Here is a 17,459-nt window from a genome sequence, read left to right as displayed (position 1 = left end):
CTTAGGCTCATTCGCCCCAGTTTTACCTCAGAACAGAAGTTACCTCATTAAAGAGGTTATTTTTCATTTATTAAACTATTTATACTGAGCACTGTTTCAGAAGATTTCAGGCTGCCCAGTAGTTGCCGCTTAGGCTGTCAAACAGTGTAAAAGTGTAAAAACATTTCTGGCTTTCCTCATGATTTCTTTTTAAGAAACATAAACCTCCTACATTGGAAAAATAACCCGCTTTGGCACCGCTTTAACTGCCCTGGCTCATGGCTAACAGGCCTCGCCTGAAAGAAGAAGAGCCCTCCTTCCGACCACCATCTTGAGGTGGGGAGAGGCCTATGTGAGAGAGCAGATGAGCTGGGCTTTCCCCCTTCCCTTCTCCTTTTGACTATCCATTAAGAACCCAAGCCCTTCCTCCATTCCATCTGCCTGGGTCCAGGCCTCAGAGGTAGAGAAGAACTGCTGGACCTGATCCCCTTCCCCACCACCCCTCCCTTCTCCTTTTGTGGCGTGTCTTTTTAGATTGTAAGCCTGCGGGCAGGGAACCGTCTCACTAAAAGGTTGTATGTACAGCGCTGTGTAAATTTACAGAGCTTTATAAATAAAAGTTGATAATAATAATAATAGCATCGACTCACTGAAACAAAGAAATTGTCAGCATGAGCCTTTGTAGACTTCATTCTACTTCCTCAGATGCATTTCTTTGCAAAAATAATAACAACTCAGTAATATGTACAGAGATCTTGTAGTCCCTTTGGGACTAACTGAAAGTAAGAAATTGGCAGCAGTCTACTTCCTCAGATGCATTTGGTTGGTGGAGTGAAAGCCAGGGAAAGACCTATATATATTGCAGGTCCAATTTTAAGGATGGTTGTTAGTGCACAAAGGCATAGGAAACTGGTCTTTGGGTATGGAGATGAACTGGCAGATCCTTTGTGCGCTAATGACCATCGTTAAAGCTGGATCTGCAACTTCATTTCCATATACAAAGGATTTGCAATTTGTATGGATATCCTCACTTACCAATGGCATATATAGGTCTGTGCCTGGCTTTCGCTCCACCAAATGCATCTGAGGAAGTAGACTGAAGTCTATGAAAGATGCTCATGCTACCAATTTATTTCTTTCAGTGAGTCTTAAAGGTGCTACAAGATCTCTATGTATTATTATTATTGTTGCATCTAAACTTTCTTTGTCCTATCAGGAGGCAATACGTTTCTCCTCTGCACGTATTGCGTCTGCAGAGTCCCATCCAGCAGAGCTGTTTAGGGTAGTAAGGGAACTGACGCAGGTACCCCCTGTGCAGAACCCTTTACTTAACCCAACAATGGCCTGCTGTGAGGTGTTTAACAACTTCTTTGCAGATAAAATCTCTCAGATAAGAGCCGACTTAGACGCCAGTATTGTAACAGAAACAACGGACGAGGTGTCCAGCGATTCCATTAATGAGATTGTACTGGATCAGCTTCAATCAGTGAGTACTGATGACGTGGACAAGCTCCTTGGTAGAGTGAGGAAAACAACTTGCCCTCTCGACCCTTGCCCATCATGGCTGGCTGTCCGGGGGGATGCATTGAGACAGTTCCTTACAAACATCATCGGTGCATCCTTCAGGGAAGGTTATATTCCACCTGGCTTAAAGGAAGCGGCAGTTAGGCCGCTTCTGAAAAAACCTTCCCTGGACCCCCTGGATATGAACAACTCCAGGCCAGTCTTTGCTACCATTTTTGAGCAAGGTAATCAAGAGGGCAGTTGCTCTTCAACTCCAAGCTGTCTTGGATGAAACCGATTATCTAGACCCATTTCAAACTGGCTTCAGGACAGGCTTTGGGGTTGAGATTGCCATGATTGCCTTGACTGACAATCTGCGTCTGAGCATCGACCGGGGCAGTGTGACCCTGTTGGTGCTTTTAGACCTCTCAGCAGCTTTTGATACGATAGATCATGGCATCCTCGTGGATCGCCTGAGGGGGCTGGGAATTGGAGGCAATGCATTGCAGTGGTTCCGTTCCTTCCTCTCGGGCAGATCCCAGAGAGTGATGCTCGGGGACAGTTGCGCCAGTAGGAGGGAGCTCACCTGTGGGGTTCCACAGGGTGCTATTCTTTCCCCGATGTTATTTAACATCTATATCAAGCTGCTGGGTGAGATCATTCGGAGTTATGGAGCTGGGTGTTATCAGTACGCTGATGACACCCAGATCTATTTCTCCATGTCTCATTCGTCAGCCTCGAATTCTGATGGCGTCTCCTCTCAATGAATGTCTCCGGGCAGTAATGGGCTGGATGAGGAAAAACAGATTGAGGCTGAATCCAGACAAGACAGAGGTGCCCACGGTAGTGGCCCCGAAACCAAGAATCGGGTTGCAACCTCCAGTCCTGGATGGGGTCACACTCTCCGTCAAGGACTGCGTTCGCAGTCTGGGGTGCTCCTTGACCAGGTAAATGCGACAGTCAGGAGCGCCTGTTATCAGCTTTGGCTGATACACCAGCTGCGCCCTTTTCTGGAAGTAAGGGATCTGGAGACTGTTGTACACGCGCTGGTAACCTCACGTCTAGACTTCTGTACTGCGCTCTACATGGGGCTACCCTCGTACTTGGTCCGGAAACTGCAACTACAGTAGTACAGAATATGGCAGCCAGAGTAATTTCTGGAACATCCAGGAGGGACCATATTACCCTGGTTCTAAAGTCCCTCCACTGGCTGCCCATTAGCTTCTGGACCCAGTACAAGGTGTTGGTCATCACCTTTAAAGTCCAAACTATCTCCGGGACTGCCTTCTCCCCTACAATCCTCCCTGCACACTCCGCTCCTCTGGGAGAGACCTACTTCAGCCACAAAAATCTAGGCTCTTGGCTACCTCCCAGAGGGCATTTTCCATCATCACCCCCAGATTATGGAATGGCCTCCGGATGAGATCCGTCAATTGACATTCTTAGACAGCTTTAAAAAGACTGTTAAGATGGATCTCTTCTGGCAGGCCTTCCCAGAATAGAGAACCCGGCCTCAGAAAAACGTCTGAGAATAAGATACTGCCGCTCCCATTGATTGCTTGCTGAGGTGATGTTGTTGACCTTCTGGTCAGTTTTTAACTTGTATGTTTCCTCCCCCCTAAATTCTGCATTGGAGTTAATACTTTTTTAAGGAGGGGAGGGTACCAGAGATTTTATATGTTCTGTATTTTTAACTGTTAGCCGCCCCAATTGTTGTCAGAGGGGCGGGATACAAATAAATTTTATTATTATCATCATCATCATCATCATCATCATCAAATGCGTCTGAGGAAGTAGACTGAAGTCTACGAAAGCTCATGCTGCCCATTTCTTTCTTTCAGTGAGTCTCAAAGGTACTACAGGATCTCTCTACTTCTAGTCCCAAACATTTCAGATAAGGGGGATTCAACCTGTGTTACCAATTGTTCCTCTTGACAGAAATATTAACAGTTTGTTTTCTTGATTTAAAAACTCTCCAGAGTAAACAAAAATGATTTTAAAAAACAATAACATGACAGAAAACAACTTAAAATTGTGTGTGTCTTGTTTGCCTTCAAGTGGTTTCTGATGTATGGCTTTCTTGGTGTGTTTCTTCAGGGGATTTGCCTTGAGGCTGAGAGAGTGTGACTTGCCCAAAGTCACCCAGTGGGTTTTTATGCTCGACCAGGGATTCAAACACTGCTTTCCAGAGTCCTAGTCCAGTGCTCAAACCACTACACCACATTAGCTCTCTCAAAGAAAAAAAATAATGCACTGAAATACCTAAAAACGCTTATTTATTTGTTTATCTAATGTCTTTCTGTCCCTCCTTTCTCCCAAGGTGGCTTACCAATGTAAAAGAATGCTAAAGATATGAGCGGAAAGAAGAGTAATCTGCCAGCCGGAGCGATGACAAAGAGCCAGCCTCCGTCGCTGAAAATGAACATCCCGCAGGTAAGAACCCACTGTTCCTATCTGTGGCTAAAAAGGGGAATTCAGAAAAGGTGCCATTGCTGGGCAAAACCTGGAAAGCTAGAAATCTGCCTGGTCCGCTTTGGAACGCAGAATAGCCGGTGGACCCAGATTGGCATCATCCGTTGCAGTAATTTGTGATGTCACCCTCCCATTGACCTTTTTCTATACCTCACCATGCAGAATCCTTTGTAATGCTCTTTGTACACTGTTGTTGTTGTTGTTGTTGTGTGCCTTCAAGTCATTTCCTGCTTATGGCAACCCTAAGGTGAATCTATCCTGGGCTTTTCTTGGCAAGGTTTGATCAGAGAGGGTTTGCTCATCATAGTTGACAACACGGATACAAACAGGTTCTGGTCAGCAAAAAAGAGTACAGGTCTGCTGCTGAGAAATGTTGCACTCTGGGAATAGTGAGGGCCTGTAAAACTAGCCTCTGGGAATACATTTTGCAGAGGGGCACTTGCAACATTTAGGTGCAGTGGATTCTTTCTCAAGGCTTAGCATTCAGCTTAGCACACTTCTGTTGTTGTGAGAGTTATGCTAGAGAAACCTGGGCAAGGAGGGTGAGGGTACAAGGTGCTTTCGATATGGCATTGCAGTTGCTCTCTTGATGTTTATTTGTCCTGTGGACCTAGTCTGGACATTATCACACCATGACGCTAACCCATTTGCAACCCAAAATAAATGAAAATGGTACCTTAGTGGTGCAGTGGTGTGTTAGATTGCACTTTCCCCAGGAACTGGTATGCATGTGCGATAAAAGTGGCATGAACTGATCACATTCTTGAGATCATGCTCACATGTTTAAAAGGTTGCACACATGTAATTGTGTGACTTTGACTTCTCACACAAGATGACGCCTTATAGTTGTGATCCACTGCTCTCACAAAGACACCACATCCAGTGGTTGCATTGATCACTGGATGCACCATTATCATGTAATTGCGGTCATTTGTGGGTTCTACTGTGGCGGTTTTGTCACAGGCTAACCATGGTTTGCACACTACATCATGTGATCAGAACTGTTGCCAAATCAGAACTGTGCTGATTGGTTTGTGCTACAACTGATAGTGTGACCATCTTCTATGTAAACTGAAGGCAAACAAGCCTGCCCAAACTAGATTTCAATTCAGTTACCTGTCCAGGGTCCTGAATTTTTACTGTAGCTCAGCATGGGGAAAGACCCTTTTTAAATTCGGCCCTTGCCCTCACCCTTCACCATCACAGAGAAGTCTCTGTTGCTGCCACCCGCTTCCAAGCAGTCTGAACAGACAGGAGGAGTGAGACACAAATCAGTATGAAAGAGGTTCCACGATGTCAGGGCCACCTGCAAAAAGACCCTGTCAATGCTTGAGCCAGTCTTAATGGTGAGCACCTGAGGGCCCCTAGGCAGAGAACAGAACCAGCAGGTTTGTAAAGTTGGAAAGTGCTTCTTCAAACAACTTATTTTCCAGATTATTTATGGCTTTAAAGATAAGGTGAGTACTTAAAGTTGGGCGTGGGAGGTTTTTGAGAGCCGGTGAAGTTGGTACAAAATTGGAATGATATTTTCAGGCTGTCTGTCCCAAGATTTCTGGCAGCTACTTACTGGACTGCTGTTACAACAGACCCACGTAAAAGTACCTTCACCAGTTCTTAAGAGTCTTTTTAGATTGTAAGCCTGAGGGCAGGGAACCGTCTGTTATCCCCTCTGTTGTAAGCCACCCGGATTCCCAGTGATTGGGCAGCATATAAATAAATCCTATTATAATAATAATAATTATTATTATTAAGTGGAGATGCACAGAGATGGGAAATAATGCATTGGTGTAGATGTTACTGGACTGCAGCTCCCAGCAGCCTCCTAATCAGCACAGCCAAGGGTGAGGAATTCATGCCACAAACATAGAATCATAGAGTTGGAAGAGACTGCAAGGGCCATCCAGTCCAACCCCCTTCTTCTGCCATGCAGGAAATCCAGATCAAAGCATCCCCATTGACAGATGGCTATCCAGCCTCTGTTTGAAGACCTCCAGGGAAGGAGACCCCACTACACTCCGAGGGAGTTTGTTCCACTGTTGAACAGCCTTTACTGTCAGGAACTTCTTCCTAATGTTGAAGTGGAATCTCTTTTCCTTCAGCTTGCATCCATTGTTGTGGATCCTGTTCTCTGGAGCAGCAGAAAACAAGCTTGCTCCCTCCTCAATATGACATCCCTTCAAATATTTAAACAGGGTTATCATATCACCTCTTAAACATCTCTTTTCCAGGCTAAACATACCCAGCTCCCTGAGTCCTTCCTCATAGGACATGGTTTCCAGACCCTTCACCATTTTAGTCTCCCTCCTTTGGACACGCTCCAGTTTCTCAACATCCTTTTTAAATTGTGGTGCCCAGAACTGGACACAATATTCCAGGTGGGGCAACTGGGGAGGTTTGGGTGGCTGCATTAGCCCCCCCCCCAACAACTTGGGGGCCCAGGGGGCGGGCTCCAAGCCACCAATGTCCATTCTTGATCTAGAAGAATGATGATCCCACCCCTAGACTAGCTTATTGTTAAGAGAAAGATTGGATTGATCTAGATAGTGCTGGGGTGGCTGAAAAGCCTGACCTTGTAGAAAGCACTTGTAGCCACCATTTATTTGTTTATTTCATTATCCTGCCTTCCTTGCAGCATGACATTAGGGAGCCTTGGTGATGCAGTGGTTAAATGATGGTACAGAAGGAATTCACATCCACAAGGTCATGGGTTCGATCCCAGGCAAGGCTTCAGGGTTGACTCAGCCTTCCATCTTTTCATAGGTTGGTAAAATGAGTCCCCAGCTTGTTAGGGTCAATTGGCTTACATGTTGTAAACTGCTTAAGTGCACTGATAAGGTGTATAGAAATGTACTTGCTATTCCTATTGCTATGATGCCCCAAGCGACTCAGTAACCCCTGCCTGCAACCTTTGTGACAGGTTAAGGTATATGTTCAGCTGAGCAGCTGGTCCTTTAAGGAGAGTACAACACCATCCAGAAGTAAATGAGAGGTAGGCCAAATCCTGGAGGAAAACTGTATAGCAACATGCAGAACCATTAAAAGATGAAAAACAAGAGGGAATGGATATTATTGAATGTCATCTGCATGAAGATAATATTAAAGGATTTTGTGGGAATGAAGAGTGTGAAGATACGAAAGAAACTGGAGCGTGTTCAAAGGAGGGCGACTAAAATGGAACTGGAAACCATGAAGCCCTGTGAGGAAGGACTGAGGGAGCTGGGGATGTTTAGCCTGGAGAAGAGAAGGTTAAGAGGTGATATGATAACCCTGATATGAGAGCCCTGTTTAAATACTTGAAAGAATGTCATATTGAGGAGGGAGCAAGCTTGTTTTCTGCTGCTCCAGAGACTAGAACCCGGAACAATGGATGCAAACTACAGGAAGAGAGATTCCACCTCAACATTAGGAAGAACTTCTTGACAGTAAGGGCTGTTTGACAGGGGAACAAACTCCCTGGGAGTGTAGTGGAGTCTCCTTCCTTGGGTGGCTACCTGTCGGGGATGCTTTGATTTAGATTTCCTGCATGGCAGAATGGGGTTGGACTGGATGGCCCTTGCAGTCTCTTCCAACTCTATGATTCTATGAACAGAAGGAGACCAAGAACAAAACTTTTGAGTTACTCTTGATAGGTGATATTTTTTGGGCAGGGGGAACAAACAATGTACAGTATTGACATGTGAAATTAACACATGGAAAGATAAGAGGATCCATGAAAGATGGAGAAATTGAGGTAAACAATAGGGGGAATGAGGATGATCACCCATGTTGAATATAGAAGAAAGGTCAAGAAAAAGTGGGAATATTCACTGTTTAGGAAGTAAAATTTAAGAGTAAGTACAGCTGTTGCTGCCGAATGAGCAGAAGGCAGAAACAGATTGAAAAGAATAAAAAGGAAAGTTGGCAGGAAGATAATCCGAAGACTGGGATAAAAACCATATCAGACATTCTAAAACCTTAGAAACAAATGAAAGCAGATGAACTGGATGATAAGTAAACAGAGAATAAGAATTTGAGAGGTTTGTTTTAGGAGGTGGAAAACTAAATAGCAGCAAATTCCAACTTATTGGAAAATCACAAGCAGAAGGAGTGTTGCATTCTGCTTCAAGCCAAGCTGAAGGAACCATGTCAAGCAAACAAGTGGCATTCTTGGAAAAGATCAGAGAAGAAGGCAGATTGGGAGACGCAGAGGGGAAATGGAAACGGAGCCTAATTGTAACAGCTTTTGAAAAAGGAGTCCTGTGTACTCCTGAAACGGTGGCACTGTTTGCACTTTCATGATGAATCCCTGCTGGGCTGGGCAAGGCCAGACCCGTTTTGTCATCCCATCTGGCTCTGCCACACAATCGCGGTCTCCACTGTGAGTTAATGAATCATCTTCGGGGCACCTCTCCTCTCTTGTGCTCTTTTTTTTGGCTGGCTCCCTTAAAAAACATGTTGCCCTGAGTGACAGCCGACTCCCGAAGAATCCGGACAGGCAGACGCGCTTGTTGAATTAATTATAGCTTTTTACTGTGGCTCCTCAAGAGTTCAAAGCAGCTTGTAACGTTTAAAAGAAAAGGCCCAAAGTCCCTTGTGACAGAACATGGCACTGAACATGATCGTTGTGAGTTCACGCAGCGCTGCCTTTCCGTGCAGGGAATCGCATTGTACTCAGTCATGATGACAGCTTAGGAATAAAGTGAGTGCTCAGACGCTCAAGCCAAGTGTGCGAGGGGCGTCTGTAGGGATTACTCATTGTCTCTGTGGACATGGATGCAGCCTCCTCTGCCTGGCTTTTCCCCTTCTTCTGTCATTGCTTGGTAAGAAACTACATGTAGTTCTCATCTCAGTGTTTCCTAGCGGGGAAGAAAGCACCTTTCTGTGTTAGACCAAAGCATTCTGGTGAAAAGTGGAGCGGAACATCTTGTCCACAAGAGCAAATATTTATTTAAACAGTTCATCACAGTTCATCCCAGGGGCTGGATTGGAAGCAAAGGTTGGCAACTGCATGGAGGGAAGGGGCCAATTTCCCTTCCAGGTCCCCGGGACCAAGCCCTCCCCAACAGGAAGCACCAACACCTCCCTTTTCTTCTGCAGTCCTTCTCAAAATGGTGTCAGGGAATGATATCCTGTCTCTTCTTGTGGCCATTTTGAGAAGGACTGCAGAAGGAAATGAATGTAGTTGGGGTATGGCAGAATTCTGGGCTGCTTTTGGAGATACGGGAGTATTGTCATGTCTGTTGATGTGTTTGGGAGGGGGTTCTGCATGGTCTGGGGGAAATTTGCTCCCAAGTCACACCAAATGTGGGGTCACTTTGCCTGCCTCAGGTTTACAGCCTGACCCTTTCCGCCTCTTTACACCCACAGCTACTCTCCCTATTATTATTGCATTTATTAATAATAATAATAATAATAATAATAATAAATAATTAAATTACTCTCCTAAAGTAGGTGTGGGGATTGTGCAGCCCTTCAGACCTTGCTGGACTGCAGATGCCAGCATAGTACTGGTCAGCACAGCCAGTGGTGCGGGATGCTGGGAGCAGCGGTTTGACGGCTACCAAAGGTGGACACAATGCCCACTTCTGCCCTGAAACATTTAAAATACAGTACTGTACACAGATTTTAAAAAGCCTGTCCTCTGCCTTATAATTTCTGTCTCTCATGACACAAGATGAAGAGCAGGTGGGGAGGGAAGAGAAGAACAAGCTGGCAGGCAGGGATTTTCAGCGCAACAGAATAATTGTCATGATAGGTGGAATGGAAAAAAAACCCAAGCCAAATAGGCTCCATTTCTCATCTTATGCAATGGAGTGGGCTCTGCCAGCAGACACAAGAGTGCGAAAATGTCCCTTCCTTTACCTTGATCAAAACAGAAGCAAGCTGAGGTGTAGTTAAAAGAATGGCATCTTTCAGGTTCAGCAGCTCTTATATTTGGACAATTATGATTGTATATTGTTTGAAAACAATCTCATGATTTAGAGCTAAGCTTTGCAATTTGGGGTGCTTACAATCAATTTGACGTCATTTAAAAGACACAAACAAAACCACCAGTTGGCAGCAGTTTGGGGGTGGGCCCCTCGCTCCCATTTTTTACTTTCCTTTCTTCATTAAAAAAGCCTGTTGGCATGAGCCAAGCTGTTGCTGCTTTCTTATAACAAAAAGCAGATAGGTGAGGAAGGGACTCTTCTTCAGCACATCACACTTTTGTTAGAAATAGATTTTCCTCCCAAGTTGTGTGAATTTGCAGCAGTAGCAGTGAGGGAAGGAGGTGTCCTGGCACCCAAAGTGCCCCCATGAAACCTGCCATCACCCTTCCTGGGTCCTTGCATACTCCCATCATGGGTTCAATGAGGGTGAGGGCAGGAGAAGCTGTCGCTTAAGCCAGGCTGCGTGGTTTTGCCATATATATTTATGCATGTACAACTGGGCCTCCACATTTGCAGCTTTGACTTTTGCAGATTAAGTTATTTGCTATTTTGATTAATGTTCCCTCCAGGAATCTCTAAAGTCCTCTGGCGCAACGCTGCCAGAAGTTGACCATAGAGTTGTGCTGGAGGATCTAGAACATCCTAGAGAAAATACTTCTCTAGGCATTTGTAGGTGCTCCAGCATGATTCTATGGTCAATTCTGGCAAATGTTGACCATAGAGTTGCAATGGAAGATCTGGAGATCCCTAGAGAGGTATTCTTTCAGGTAAAAAGCATAGTGTGGTTTTTTTTAATGTGCAGTTTTTCCACATTCATGGGGGTCCTTTGCCCCCAACCCTAGCGAATGTGAAGGGACCACTGTATAAGTCAACCTCATGTATATTTTGGCTGATTTAGGGGCTAATATTTTGGATTTTGATATGAACTGTGGATAAGTCAAAGGTAAAACATTGGGACGTATAGCAAAGGATATAAAGGATGAAGCAGAGGAAAACAATACCAAAGAACTTAAAAAATCCCAGGAGGCATAACTGTTTTTGCTCATTCCAAAGGCTGAATGGATGAGGAGGAACAATGTAAATGGTGGCAGTGCGATGCGTGGAGGAGGCAACCAGGTGCAGGTGGAGCTAAGAAAATACGCATATGTTGAGACGGGTGAATAGACAAGAGTTAGAGTATTAACTCTTTATTAGAAACAACAAAAAACAAGGAATCATCCCCTTCTGTGAATAGAGTGGCAAAAGGTGGGAGCTTAATCTGCCTTTGAAGAACCAAAAAGAAGCAGCAACCCCTTCTACTCTTTTAGGGGAAATGCCAAAGAGCTGCCCTACCATGATTTTCCTGCCCAGGCATCCAAAAGTCCAGAAGTGGTGCCCTGGAAGGAGCATAGATGCCATTGGTGCTTTTAGGTACTCCCAGGATGGACTAAGTTCTCGCCTTTTGCCCCTCTTCTCACAGAAGGGGATGGTTCCTTTTTTTATATACATGTGAGTTAAAGCACAGTACTTACATTGACCTGTGGATAAGCAGAGCCAGTTGTTCTGGGTCAGTGTTTTGGACTAAAATCTCTAGACTTATACATGAATACATACAATACTTTTCTTAATTTTAACCTCAAAATCTTTTCTGTGAGACAGGGTTCCATGCTATTATATTAACATCTAAAGAGGTAACTTTATTAGTCTTTTGCAGAAAACATTGGAGAATTTTTGTGGTAACTTATTACAGCTGCCCCTCCTTTCTTGCGGACTTGAGGTCTGCGGTCTTGAATATTCATGGAGGGGTGACCTCCGTTATTTTCAATGGAGCATGCCCTCATGGTGCATGCCCCAATCAAGCCTATGAGGCTTGAATATCATTGAATCTCTGTTTTCAGACCGGAACAGACTGTATATATTATGAGGCATAGTTAGTAAGTAGTTCATAAAGCATAAATAGGGTCTGGTCCTGACAGAGCTCCTCTTCAACTTGGAGCACCACTTGCGGAAGGAGTAGTGATAAAATCCATAGCTGTTGCCCAACTCCAGTTATGGGTGTTTGTAGGAGGGAGATGTATGAATGATTTGTGGGGAGTTGCCATTCAGTAGAAACAGTGACAATGGCCTTATAAATAACAGTTAACAGAACGGTTTCACAATAATAATAATAATAATAATAATAATAATAATAATAATGGTAACACTGGCTTCCTTGAATCATTAAAGAAACTGATGCAAGTATTGGGATAATCACCGAAGAACAAAAACTTTATCCCTGTTTAAGTCACAGGGGTTGTGGTTAAGGCTCTCTGTAATATATCCTAATGTAACCAGATAGGGCAGTGGTGTTGCCAGCAGTGTATTCATGTGTGTTGTCTTGTTGGAAGCAAGCATAGTAGTGGTTCAGAAGCTGCCGCTGAATTAGTCCTGGAACGGTCCTAAAGCTGTTGATGTGGATAAAGAAGAGTGTCAGTGTAGGCCTGGCTGGGTCTTGAATCCAACCTACATTTTTTCATCAGAGCTCTCTGTGTTTGGCTGAGTAATCCTCTTGTAGAAAATCTGGGGATTCAGAGTTTTTGAGGGCAACAGCTCATGTGTTATTTGTTGCACAAATGTTTGGAGATGATAGCTACGGACCCATTGCCCTTAACTGTAGACATGTCTCCACCACCCTTCCCTTTCCTCTTCTGAGGCTGGGTCTTTGAGAACAACTAGTGAAGAAGACTGTTCAGAGCTCTTAGCGCTTCCTGCCTTGTTGCAGAGAGACTCAAATTGCTTGTGTGGTTCGCCAAGGGACGAAGGGTTGAGGCTCTTCAGTTCCAGGGGAGACATAGATTTCTTCACATTGTATGATGCACTTAGCACACTTTGGCCTGAAATACATTTCCATCCCAACCACAATTCAGGCAGAACTTAAGCATGAGCAAGATCCACCAGCTTAGTTTTCCTAAAGGGAAGTTGCCTGGTACATCATATATCACACCATGGATTATCCTCTGTATCAAGGTTTAGCAAATTCAGTGCATCTGGAGGGGAAATTTCTATGCCTAGGACCTTCTGCACAAACTGCCAAAAATGCAAGGAGTCAGGTCTGGTCAACCATTTCCAGGGTTTGTGGTGGTAAAACTATGGAAGTCCCTGGCATGTCCTCCTACCCCCTTCCTGCCCCACACTGAAGGACCCCTTCTTGTGGCAGGCCTTTGTGAAAATGTCTGCCTTGCTCTCTGCTTATTCTTCCTTTCTCCCGGCGTTAGCTGGCTGATTCACTCTGGACTGGCAAGAGTTTTAGTGTATGCTGGGCATATAAATAAATAAGAAACACAAATCCCCAAGCACTTTGTGAAGCCTAAACTCTTTATGACTTATTCATGCAGCACGTGGCTTGCTTCCTCTCGCACACGTTGTTATGAGACTTCTGGAGACCTGTGAGCAAGGGAGCGCAGCGCCTCTGTGTAGCTGTTGGGGCAGGAGAATGTGGTTGTTATGTGTGCCTGTGACTCAGACATCTGTCTGATGTGAGAAGAGAGGGATGTGCCGGCACTCAGAGCTCTCTGTTTATTGGGATCTCACTTCCTGGTCCTCCCTGTACCTTTCCTCCGGCTATTGATATTCTTCAGCGGTCTGTAGGTGGTTGAGAAAAGGTGGAGAGAGGGATATCCACCTCGGTAGCACACTGTGCCCTTGCGAATAGAGAGAATTACATTGTGTGCCCCACACAAAAGAGGGCAATGCATCTGAACTGAGACAGACATCAAGTGAAGAAGCAGCTGGGGACCACTTCACCAGGAAGTATTATTTATCAATTGATTCAGTAGTCTTCTCTTCTGAGTTGCAAAACATTTGGGAAGAGGGCTGCACTTCCAGAAAGAAGGAGGTCCTCTAGCAGGTGCAGAAAGAGGCACTGTGCCTCAGAGCATGGCCTGCAAATTCTCTGCTGCACAAAGACGCTTCCAAAGAGGCAAAGAATGTATGGGGGTTTCCAGCCACAGGAGTTGTTTCTCCCTCCTGCTTCCTTTTCTGACTGACTGAGTTTAAGAAAGAGCCTCAGATGCCCTGACATCCTTTAATGCTTTTGCTCTGTCCATGCCTCAGGCCACAGATCTTCTACATAGGAGCAGAAGGCAGCACATATTTTTTAAAAAGAAATTCTGTACCTGCTGTAAGTTTGCAAGCAGTGCACTCCGTTTACTGAGCCCAAGCCTGAGGGTTCCATAGCTGCAAGTGGAGAGGTCAGCTTTGGAGATGAATTTGGAAGGGAACTTTCCCCCCAAAGCTTTGAGAGACTACGGTCAATCAAACAAGGTGGTGAATCAGAGCTGTTGCTAAGTGCATTCCTGGTGCACTGAGGCAATACCTTTTGGAAGGTATCTCATATTAAGACTACAAGAAGCGACTCGTCTCCATTTTACACTTCAGTTCTGGCTGCATGTTTGTTGAAGTGACAGCTCTGCTTATCACTACATGGTGACTGTTTAAGGCAGGAGGTTGATAAGGACGATCAAAGGCTGAAATTTTCCAGCCGGCATTTGTGATCCCCATTTACTTTTCCACTTGGCTGCCCTCTCTCTTATCTGTACCTGCCCCAGACATCTGTAGGGTAGGTGGATTTCCTCACTTTGATAATTCTAAAATTCATCAGAGCTTAAAAAGTTAGGGCAGATGTGTGGACACCAAATCTGGTGGAATGTTTTCATAACAGGAGGGAGAGAAACACACAGCCGGGATTTCAGAAGCCGCCTTCCTTCCACGTGGATCTCGGACCTTGCGTCTGTGCCTCCTGAGATCTCCAGTCAAGAAGATTTCCTCCAGAGGGTTTCCTTTGTGTGCTTCTTTCCTGCCCCCAAACTCCTTGAAGGCAGAGAGATGCACTTGTGCCATGCTGAGCAGGCAAATAGGAAAATGAGCAGTGGTTAACTTTGTCAGGGGAAGTGGGAAGCATCGCCATTTCGCTCCGCATGGCTTCAGTTCAGGGCCGAAGGCCAGCGCTTGCTCCCAGTAGCCATCCTCAGTCTTGGAGCCCATGGAATAAGCAGAAGAGTGCCTCTGAGAATACTTCTCTCCACATCCAGAGAAAACTCAATCTGCCTCTTCCACTGCAGATTAGAATATGTATTTGGAGGGTACAATTACTAGATTTGAGGCTGTTTGAAAAGGAACGAACTTGGCATAGAATCCTAGAATCCTAGTGTTGGAAGAGACCCCAAGGCCCTGATCAGGTCCAACCCCCTTCCTCTGCCATGCAGGAACTCTCATTCAAAGCATCCCTGACAGATGGCCATCCAGCCTCTCTTTAAAGACCTCCAAGGAAGGAGACTCCACAACACTCCTTTCTTGTATGAAATTAATGAAATCTTTAATGAACTGGATCGGTCTGTTTGTGTTAAACATGGCAAAGGAAGAAGAGTCTCACCAAAACTAGCTATGGACCAGGCAAGAAGGCCTGGGGAAAAGATCCAGGTGTTCTTTTGCAGGCTCTCAATGTGCAAGATTGCCTAATGGTCAACTCCAGGCATATCTATACCACAGACTGGAACTGTATGGCAATTGTAACATGATGTATTCGTTAAATGCTCAAGCAACCCGTTTGAACTTCTGAGCCATAATTCCACTCTGCCTACTTTCCACTTTGCTGCAGGAGATGGTGGCCTCCTCATCCCTTGGCCAGAGGACTCAGGGCCACCGAGAGGCTGGAGCCCATGCCTCCTCAGGAAGAGGAACCTCATGGGATGAAGGAAACCTCCCTCCTCATGGCTCAGCCAGAGAAGGAACAGCTATGGGACCTTGCTTAGCTCTCCCTTGCCAAAAAGAAGCAGGCTTTAAGAACAGCTTCATAGCGGAGAACTAGGCCTGAGTTTGCTCCCCGCCTTCCCTCTCCAACCCATTTTCCTTTTGTGCGGTGTCCTTTAGATTGTAAGCCTGAGGGCAGGGACAGTGTTATTAATCTTTTCAAACCGTTCTAGGAGCCTTTTACAGCTGAAGAGGGAGGGGTGCTGGGTAAAAATGTTTTAAATAACTGAAGCGTAGTATTAGAAAACACACATGACTGAGGAGGACCATCCTCCACTCTGACCTTCAGGTCAAGTTGCCCCGTAGCTCCTCTGGCAAACAGACCCAAAATAGCTCACCTGCTCAGCTCCAGACATCTACCCCTTTCACACACCTTTGGACCCCCCAAAGGATCCTTGCTTTAAGCTTCTTTCCCTTGAAACCTCCAACAGTCAGTTCTTCTGGGAATTTAAAAAAAATACCCTGCCCTTTATCCTACAGCGAAATAGATGATAACTTATGTAGTTACTTCTGGAATTCAAATAATGGAAGATGGGGGAAGAAACCCTCCTTAGCTCATGTGCCCTTAAGGAGCCTGCAATCTGCCCTTACTTGGTCAGGCTAAGGCAGGGATGGGGAAGAAGCGGCCCATTGCATGTCTTTGGACTGCAGCTCCCATCAGCTTTGACAAGCATAGCCAAAGTGGACAAATGGTAGAAACTGCAGCCCAACAACATCTATAAGCCACACATTCCCAGTCCCTGACACAAGTGAGTTAGATACACATTTTTAACCACCTTTGTGCTCCTCCTGATGAGGCAAATGTGTCAGGAGGATTTGGTATTTATTGCTCTAATTCCCAGGATTTTTAAATATCCAAATGATGTTTGTTGTCCTGGACCATTTTCTGGCAGTTCCCAGCACTCACTGCAACACTTCTGTTCTCAGGTTGGTTCTTTTTAATCCTAAAACACCAGGGTAACAAAGGTATCCTTCTCTGTACTTCCTTTCTGTGTTTTAAAAAGGAATGTCCCTTGCTGAAATAAGAATGATGGCTCTAGACCTTGGAAATGTTACTTTTTGGATTACAGAGTCCCCAAGCCAACATGACCATTGTTGGGCATTGTAGTCCAAACATAATTTGTCCAAGTCCTCTATACAGACACATCCTATAGAATCATACTGTTGCAGAGTTGGGCCGCCTAATCCAATTGCTTGCCATGCAGGAATCCACTTTTAACACACACACACACACACACACCCAGTCATCCAACCTCTGTTTAAAGACCTCCAAAAACAGGGAGTCTATTGTCCTGCTCAACAACCCTGACCATCAGCAATGTTTAGGTGGGATCTCTTGCCATTTGGACTCGCTCAGGTCCTTCCCCCTTGGACCATCAGAAAACAAGCTACCTTTCATCTTCTAAATTATGTAAAAATTGAATTATGCCTTCTCTAAGATAGCTATTAATACCGGTGATTGGATATCCTTATGTAATACTACTAATACATGTGTATTGGAACAGCTGAGTATACATATGTGGCTGAAAAGCAGAACCCACAAACATCTTTTAGAATTTGTCAGCAATCCCTGAGGGACTATTCAAAACTCAAGTTTTCAATCCCAAAACTCAAGGACGCTTTGGGTGTCCTGAAATCCCACTGAGAGCAGAAGTAACAAATCCATTCCCCTCAATGGGGGTTTAGCAGTACTGCCTTGAGTGTTTCACATTATCCTGGATATTACTTAATACTTAAGAGCTGAAGAAGCTAACAAAAGTCACAAGGACCACAAGGACTGAAATGTGAGCATGCCGAAAGCGAGACTATCCTCTTTATCTCCTTTTTTTA

At 45.0% G+C, this 17,459-nt stretch overlaps 1 long non-coding RNA gene across 1 annotated transcript in view; it reads left to right on the top strand.

Annotated features, from left to right (window-relative positions):
* Positions 1-67: 67 nt before the first annotated feature.
* The window catches only part of LOC149304399 (uncharacterized), a 37,767-nt gene continuing 20,375 nt past the window's right edge, over positions 68-17,459 (top strand). Inside the window, exons 1-2 of the long non-coding RNA XR_016271947.1 lie at positions 68-315; positions 3,803-3,915. This is a non-coding gene — a long non-coding RNA (uncharacterized LOC149304399). The remainder of the gene's footprint in view (positions 316-3,802; positions 3,916-17,459) is intronic.

The sequence above is a fragment of the Sceloporus occidentalis genome, unplaced genomic scaffold, assembly GCF_023333645.1.
Source record: "Sceloporus occidentalis isolate IW3139 unplaced genomic scaffold, rSceOcc1.0.p SCAF_14, whole genome shotgun sequence".
In the NCBI taxonomy this organism is placed as follows: domain Eukaryota; kingdom Metazoa; phylum Chordata; class Lepidosauria; order Squamata; family Phrynosomatidae; genus Sceloporus; species Sceloporus occidentalis.
The sequence above is the reverse complement of the archived record's forward strand: the minus strand, read 5'-3'. Positions and strand labels throughout refer to the sequence as shown.